This window comes from Palaemon carinicauda, chromosome 3, assembly GCF_036898095.1.
Source record: "Palaemon carinicauda isolate YSFRI2023 chromosome 3, ASM3689809v2, whole genome shotgun sequence".
Classification (NCBI taxonomy): domain Eukaryota; kingdom Metazoa; phylum Arthropoda; class Malacostraca; order Decapoda; family Palaemonidae; genus Palaemon; species Palaemon carinicauda.
In genome coordinates this window covers 53,603,975-53,611,474 of record NC_090727.1, presented here as the reverse complement: position 1 = coordinate 53,611,474, position 7,500 = coordinate 53,603,975, and positions in this window count along the sequence as shown.

The following is a 7,500-nucleotide window of genomic DNA, read 5'->3' as shown; positions in this document are numbered from 1 at the left end:
CATGACTTTGGAAGCTAGGCATGCAAAAGATGCATCGATCAACAAACAGCGAACGAGGAGCGATGTCGCTCGAAGGCTTGAAGAAAAGTACCAGTGACCAAAATCGATGAAGCAACACATGAAGCAAACATTCCTGTGACAAAAATATTCACAGATCACCCACCACATGGCGTATTAGCCAAATCGCATGTATGTAAGAAGGCCACGTGGGCATTGCAAAGTAATTATCACGACTCATTAAGAGTGACCACTGTGTTAGCCAGCCAACGCACCTACCTCGCCCAATTGCCGCCACGCCACAAACCTCTTAGCACCTAAATACACATGTCATGACACCAACAAAGCCTGCTGGTGTGCCTACCACTGCCACCATGGCCAAAAAAGGATGCAAAAGGGTTGAAGGTACCCAAAAAGTCCAACACACTTTCCACAAGATGCCCACACCCACCACCTGCAATAACTAAGGGTCCAAATAACGACAACCGATGTTAGCCAGGACATATATGTAATCCAAGAGCCGCCGAGTGTGTTGCTTGAACTGTCAAGAACACCAGGACATGACTTGGGCCAGGATGGAATGCTGGACCATGCGAGCCTGCCAATCATGACCGTGAGGGAAGTATGCTGTTGTTGTAACACCTGAGGATGTCCCTACGAAATAGATGGGTTAGGAAAAAGGAACACTGGAGACAGAAGAGACCCCACCACCATGGACTGAGGTGACAAAACATTTGTAATCGAAGTAGTGCGACCCTCCAAACACTGAATTCTTGGTGTGGGTATCAGCCAACGTTCTTCAAAGTGTTGTGTCAAGTCTTCCAATGTCTGTGGGATTGAAGGGAGCGGCAAAAACTCATCACTGTATTCTTCTATGTGGCCCTGCACATCTAAGATACTAACATGCAAATGGTGTTGCATCTCACATGAAAGTTATTGCCCAGACTCTTGAAAGAGTCGCCCATAGCAAGGTACCGTAAAGTGATGGTGACACATAGACCAACTCTACGGGCTCCCTCTCTTGTCTTCTTCTCAATCCATAGCCTTATTCGCTCAATTATCTTCTTGAATAGTTGCTCGTTGATCCTCAGGTAATTGCGGTACAGGTTGGAGTCCTCGTTGAACAGCTCCCACTGAAGGTTCTTGTAATGTGCATGGAGTACACAGTGCTAGGTCTGGCCTTACCCAATGCATACGTGCCTTGGCCCCTTCTGCTTAAGCTCCTTCTTTTATAGATATACAGATGTCATGAAGAGGAAGTCCAGATCCAGGTCCAGGTTCTGCTCTGCTGAGGTGGGGGTGTCACATACAGCTGTAGCCTCATTGTGGGTGTGGTTCCAGGGTCAGTCTGTCACATTGGGTGTCTGCAGGGTTTGGTTCAGTGGCCCTCTTTATTATGTCACACCTGACACTTAATATTCTATCGAGCATGCCGTCTATAATCGGGCATTCGATGGCCATGTATAAGTTCCTACAATGTCGCCAACATTGTGCGATGTGTATGATCGATGTTTTTCATCGCTAAGCTTTGTTCCCATCATTCATCCTGTCAGTCGGTCAACGTTCGGACGCTCCCTGTGCCGTGTCGCCCCTATCTTCGTCTGAGATGCTCCGCACCTGTCATTCTGTCATTCGAATGGTTATAATCAACACAAATTAGGCCATTGTCGCTCTAAACTCTCTACTGGTGAGTCACATTTTCTGGAAGTATCTGGCAACAATCAGCGTCGCTCGATGAAAAAATCGCAAGTGGGAGTCCAAGCTTACAGATCTCCAGAGATGTTCCAACTGGTACTCCTATATTTGAATATTTTATGTCTTTATCTTGCTATTAATTACACTAGTTACGTTGATTATGTTATTAGGTATTGAGCAAAAATTCCATTTGATACAAAGGGAAATTGTGTATAGGGGACATATACTCTAACAAGGATTCGTACCTATGAATTGTCGGTTTGGAAGCCGACTATGTATTGTCCTTTCTATTTCCAACTTCTAGAAGGTATAGCCGCAAATACTAGCTTCGTTGCATGGACTTATCCAATGATTTTTGGCGTAAGCTCTTCCCTAAGTTAAGTGATGTTAATATTGAGAGTTATTGTGGTTTCACATTAGAAAGTGCAAAAATGTTACCAACTAATTTGTGGCACAAGTTATTGCAGTTATATATATGAACCCTTAAAATCTACAAAAATGCCTCTAAAACATTACTTACGCCACACAATTGGGTATTATAAACAATTAATTACAGTGTAAGGATCCCTAAACAAAAGGCTACCTGGGTGTGTGTCTATTAACTCCCTAAATAGAAACATAAAAAAAAATGGCATCTAGGCGAGTTCACACGCAGATCCAAAACTACAACTTCATTTAACAAAGTCTCCTTTCGTAAAAATGCTTCGAAACCTATCTCAACTCCTTAGATGCTTCTTTGCAAGAAGCATTTCTTCCTGGATGTCTTAAAAACTTTCTTCTTTTTCGTCTTCGTCTCTTCTTCAATGAAAACTAAGTTAAAGACTCCCTTCCTGCCAATCGAGAAACTGATGACATTAATTATCCTTCGTAAAACTTGAGGACTTCTGCCCGAAGCAAGTCGCTAGAGATATTCAGGATATTAAGGGGACTGATCGTGGGAGAAAAACTGTTTCTTCTCTTGAGCCAGGTATATGACTTGGGGAAAAAAACATAAGTGATAAAGTAGGGCTTATAGATCCTATGTTATTTTGAAAGCTCTTTTTCGGGGGAATTACTTTGAAACTATTAAATTGATATTTTTTATTAGTAATATTCTCTTATTCATCTTTCTTTTTTTATTCAAAATAATGTTTTCCACTCTAAATGATCCTGAAAGTTTGTTTTTTAATAATGTATTTCACATCTTTGCTTTTTAAAAGTGGTTTCTACGTATCTGTTTCTGGAGCAGTTTTTATCAATATTAGTATTACGTTTTCAGGTAAGAGATTTTCATATTATTTCTATTCAATAAATATTTCAAATCCCTAGCAATTCTGTACGTATGCCTGCAAATCATACACCTACACACAAACACACATACACTTAAACAGAAACCTAAAATAAAGCATGTTTCTAAGGAAAGAATGCATGAATAAGGTACTTGAAGCTCCCCAAGTAACAATCTGCTTGACCAACAGAGGATAATCAGCAATTTACTTTATCCCATTCTTTCTCCCACTCCCATTTCTAGCAATAGTAAGAACGATTAAAGAAAAAAGAAGTATCTTGCAACTGGTCAAGAAAAGTGTTGCTGTTCTGTGGAGCATTAAATTACAGATAGGAATGTTGCCTTAAACCTTGAATAAAAGTTACAGTACATAGAAGGAGCTTTCTGTTTCCTCTCTGTATGTAGACAGCTGATGTCCTTCTCATGGTCTAGAACTCTAGATATTATAAGATTACTCTTGTATTTCTAACTTTTTTTACTATTTTGAGGGGAGTTAAGTTTTACATTAGTTCTCAAAATAATCTTGAAATTTCATCGATGTTAATTTCAAAAGAACTATTTGAAATTAAGGCCATCATTGTAAAATAATAGTTTTCATTTGTCATTAGGCAATGATTATTGGAAGTTTATATGTATATATATATATATATATATATATATATATATATATATATATATGTATATATATATATATATATATATATATATATATATATATATGTATGTATATATATAGATATATATATATATATATATATATATATATATATATATATATATATATATATACACATATATATGTGCACTCACACACACACACACACATATATATATATATATATATATATATATATATATATGCTGGTATGTATATATATATATATATATATATATATATATATATACATATATTTATATATATATATATATATGTATATATATGTATATATATACTGTATATATATATATATTTATATATATAAATATATATATATATATATATATATATATATATATATATATATATATATATATATATGTGTGTGTGTACACACAAACGCACTTACAATTATCCCAAGGAGTACGGTCATATACATTCCAGATTATAATATAGACTGTAATCAAGATGCTTTTTTTTTTTACGAATGTGACGGCCGAGAGAAAGGTTATGACTCAAAGGCAGGATGCAATCAACTGAGTGAGTATATTAAAGAACTCTCTCCTTTATATACAAAACCTCAAGGCAACAGGAAAATACATGTTCGAGAAAATGACAATGTTACATAGGCGACACACAGACATGATTATTCAGGTTCTTCTTAGTGCGAGGGAAGAGCGCAGATACAAGCATAATTTATACAAAATAATTTATGCACGATCATGTGACACACGGTTGGTACATGGCTCCCCCCCTAAAAATGACATACTGTGCATGTTAAATTGGGCGCTCTGCTCTAGGGAGGCAAACTGTAGGCGGGTCATCTGGCAGTAGATAAGCAGGTTTTAGACGATCAATGGAGACCCAGTGTTCTTTGCCACGAATGTTTAGTAGGAATACTTTCGGACTGCGTCGGATCACAAGGAAAGGGCCCGTGTAAGGGGGCGTTAGCGGTGGCTTGGTAGTGTCGTTGCGCAGGAAGACGTGCGTTGCAGAATGCAAGTCTGTTGGTATGTGATGCTTCGCTGGGGGCTTGTAAGTCTGGCGGCATGGAGTAAATTTTCCCACGACGTGACGTATGCGCTGGGGATTATTGGAGGAGGTTGTAGAAGGAAAGAATTCGGCTGGGACGACCAACAGGTCGCCATACACCATTTCAGCTGCCGAGACATCGAGGGCGTCTTTAGGAGTGGTCCTTAGTCCCAGGAGGACCCAGGGAAACTGAGTAAACCAGTTGGAATCCTTGCAGCAGGACATCAAAGCTGCTTGTAGGGTGCGATGAAAACGTTCAACCATTCCATTGGCAGCGGGGTTGTAGGACGTTGTCTGATGTAGGGTGATGCCCAGGAGATTCGCTAATGATGTCCACAATTGAGAGGTGAAAGTGGTTCCTCTGTCAGAAGTAATATGCTCAGGGATACCAAATCTTGCAATCCATCCAGAGAGTAAGGCAGATGTACATGAGGCGGACGTTGCAGGCCAACGGGTGGAGCGGTCGATGACGGTAAACAGGTAACGATGTCTTTGTGATGTGGGTAGGGGGCCTACAACGTCAACGTGAATGTGTACGAAACGACGCTGAGGTTGAGGAAAGGTTCCCACTCCTGAATCCGTGTGTCGATGTACTTTGGAAGTTTGGCAAGAAGTACAGGCACGGACCCAATCCTTAGCATCCTTAGAAACGCCGTGACAAATGAACTTTGCCTTTAGCAGCTGTGTAGTAGAACGGCACGAGGGATGTGAAAGGTCGTGGATGAAATCAAACACCTGTCGGCTCATGGAAGCCGGAATCCAAGGTCGTGGTCTGCCAGTACTGACGTCACAGAGGAGGGTGGTGTTGGAGTCATCGAGGGGGAAGTCTTCCCAACGGAGGGACGTGCAGGATGTCCTACATACTTGATATTCTGGATCTTGTCGTTGGGCTTCAGCCAGGGTGTTGAAATCCAATCCCAGTGGGATGGCAGCCAACGTGTTTCTTGACAGGGCATCGGCAACGGGATTCATTTTCCCAGGGACGTATTGAAGGGTGCAATTGTATAGCCACGGCGGAGAGATGTCGGCGTTGCCGGGCGGAACAGGCATCAGACTGTTGAGTAAAGGCATGCACCAGAGGCATGTGGTCTGTGCGAATGACGAAGGGCGTACCTTCTAAGAAATGACGAAAGTGACGGACAGCCAAATGCACTGCCAGCAATTCTCGATCGAAGGTAGAATAGCCCGATTCTGCCTTGGATAGTTTTCTGTTGAAGAAGGCCAATGGGTGGGGCGAGCCGTTGATCTCCTGCTCGAGTACTGCACCAATAGCGACATCGCTGACATTGGTGGAGAGAAGGAGAGGGGCATGTGGGATAGGAAAAGTGAGAGCCGCAGCAGTTGATAGGGCCTTCTTTGCATTGCAGAAGGCTGCTTCTTGAAGGGGATCCCACTTCAAGTCTTTTGGCTTGCCCTTGAGGGAGGCGTAGAGGGTAGCAAGAGTGGCGGCAATGGCTGGCAGAAAACGGTGATAATAGTTGATAATGCCCAAGAATTCCTGCAGAGCTTTGACGGTCGAGGGCACGGGGAAGTTCTGAACGGGTGCTACCTTTTCAGGGAGGGGGTGGACTCCTTCAGGAGTGATGCGGTGCCCCAAGAACGACACTTCGTTGGCGCCAAAGGTACACTTGTCGTACCGGACTACAAGGCCGTTTTGTTGCAGGCGGTCGAGCACGATGCACAGGTGACGGAGGTGTTCCTCTTTTGAGGAGGAGAACACAAGTATATCGTCCACATAACATACACAGAAAGGGAGGTCCCTTAAGATGCCATCCATGAGACGTTGAAACGTGGCCCCAGCATTACGAAGGCCAAAACAGGAGTAATTGAAGGTGTATGTACCAAACGGAGTGGTGATGGCAGTCTTGGGGATGTCTTCTTGGTTCATAGGCACCTGATAATACCCCTTCAGGAGATCGAGCATAGAGAAAAACCTTTGTTTTGTGCAGGTAGGAGGTCATGTCGGCAATGTTTGAGAGGGGGTAGTGATCCGGTTCTGTTTGCATGTCCAGGCGCCTGTAATCCCCGCATGGACGGAGGGAGCCGTCTTTCTTCAGAACAATGTATAAGGGTGGCGACCATGGGCTGGAGGCCTTTTGGCAAAGGCCCATTTCTTCCATTTCGGCGAACGTCTGTTTGGCGGCTGCTAATCGTTCCGGTGTCAGACGTTTGAATTTTGCGAAGACTGGGGGTCCCTTCGTCTTGATATGGTGATAAATACCGTGCTTGGCAGGAACTGTGGGCGTTTGGCGAAGTTCTGGACGGAAAACTTCCGGGTATGACGTGAGGAGGTGTGCGTAGTCATCCGTGGGTGCGCTGATGTGGACAGCAAGGTTAGAGGGGGCGCGTTGAAGAGGTGTCGACAAGTACGAGTCTGCGTTGACCAATCATCGGTGGGCGACATCGACCAGAAGGTGGAAATGAGAGAGGAAATCCGCACCGAGGATTGGCATTGTGACGTCAGCAACGAGAAACTTCAAATTGAATTTACCGTTTCCGAACGATAATGTGAGGTTCTCGTAACCGTAGGTGGGTATCGCAGATACGTTGGCAGCTACCAAGTGGACGTCGGCAGATGTAGACAGACTACGTCGTGTCTTGAAGAGTTTCCTTGGCAAAAGAGAACGACAAGCAGCCGTGTCTACCAAAAATCGCACGCCCGTTCCTGCATCATGTAAAAAGAAAAGATTAGAAACACGGGAGGCCACCGCCACGAGCGATGGCCTACTTACACGTTTTTTGGCCACTGACAATCCTTGGCACATTTCTTCATGGTTGCCCCGAATCTGAAGTGGTAGTAGCAAAACTGCGGCGGATGGGAGGCAGTAAGTGGCTGTAGAAGTCGTTTGTT